Source organism: Gekko japonicus, unplaced genomic scaffold, assembly GCF_001447785.1.
Source record: "Gekko japonicus isolate JY-2015 unplaced genomic scaffold, Gekko_japonicus_V1.1 scaffold1241, whole genome shotgun sequence".
NCBI lineage: Eukaryota > Metazoa > Chordata > Lepidosauria > Squamata > Gekkonidae > Gekko > Gekko japonicus.
The window spans coordinates 445541-447040 of record NW_015170314.1 but is presented as its reverse complement, the minus strand read 5'-3'; positions in this window follow the sequence as shown (position 1 = coordinate 447040).

Here is a 1500-nt window from a genome sequence, read left to right as displayed (position 1 = left end):
ACCGAGCAGTTCAGTTGCAGGCGACGCGAGGCTGATTCTGCCATCTGGGAGCGCTTGGCGGGTTGTTTCCTTCAACGTTCCCTTCGTATAAAACCTTGTTCAGGTTTGGAGAGTGTGGTTTTGGGCACTGCATGCGTCAGAGGCCGCTTCCTCCCCGACTGCCCTGTTCGCAAATATGGACCATTGTGGGTGTGTATGAAGAAAAACTGCTTTGCTGGATCAGACCAGGGTTGGTTCCGCAAAAAGGTTTTATTCCAGTTTGGCATCCAGACTAGAGCTTTTGGGGATGGGGGGAGACGGTTGGACATTCATATGATATTGTCCACTTGTAGGTTGCTTTCTGGGCTTTCCCCTGTTTTGCTGCAATCTTTTCTGAAGGAGCTGCGGTGGCTCAAGTGGTTGAGATGCTGAACTGCAGGCTGTGGAAGGTCAGTAGGTCAGCAGGTCGAGACCCAAGCCGCATGATGGAGTGAGCTCCCGTCTCTAGTTCCAGCTCCTGCCAACCTAGCAGTTTGAAAGCAAGAAATTGCAAGTAGATAAATATATTCGGTGGGAAGGTCACAGCGTTCCGTGCGCCTTGGTGTTTAGTCATGCCGGCCACATGACCACGGAAATGTCTTCGGACAGCGCTGGCTCTTCGGCTTTGAAACGGAGATGAGCACCGCAACCCTAGAGTCGGACTCGACTGGCTTTCGAGCAAGGGAACCTTTACCTTTACCTTTCTGAACCTGGTTCGGTCAGGGGCCTTCACTCGCCATGAGAAAAGAAAGGTGCTCATTTTGGAAGGTCCTGTACTCATGTAGCTCCTTCATGGATCACTGCCTTGACGTGGCGAGGGGGCTTGTGTGGTTCGATGAGGCTGTGGACTATGCCAGGGAAGGCCACCCGGGATGGACAGGCCACAGCAGAGAACTCAGACAAAGCGTCATCCACTGGAGAAGGAAATGGCAACCCACTCCAGTATCTTTGCCAAGAAAACCCCGTGGACAGTAACAAAGGCTAAAAGATATGATGCTGGAAGATGAGCCCCTCAGGTCAGAAGGTGTCCAATATGCTACTGGGGAAGAGCAGAGGGCAAATACAAGTAACCCCAGAAAGAGTGAAGCGGCTGGGCGTTCCTGGGATCCAAGATCACTGCAGACGGTGACTGCAGCCATGAAATTAAAAGACGCCTGCTCCTTGGGAGGAAAGCGATGGCAAACCTAGACAGCATAATAAAAAGTAGAGACATCACCCTGCCAACCAAAGTCTGTATGGTCAAAGCGATGGTATTCCCTGCAGTCATGTATGGCTGCGAGAGTTGGACTATAAGGAAGGCTGAGTGCCGAAGAATAGATTCTTTTGAACTATGGTGCTGGAGAAGACTCTTGAGAGTCCCTTGGACTGCAAGGAGATCGAATCAGTCAATCCTAAAATAAATCAACCCCGACTGTTCCCTGGAAGGCCAGATAATGAAACTGAAGCTCAAATACTTTGGCGACCCAATGAGAAGGGAGCACT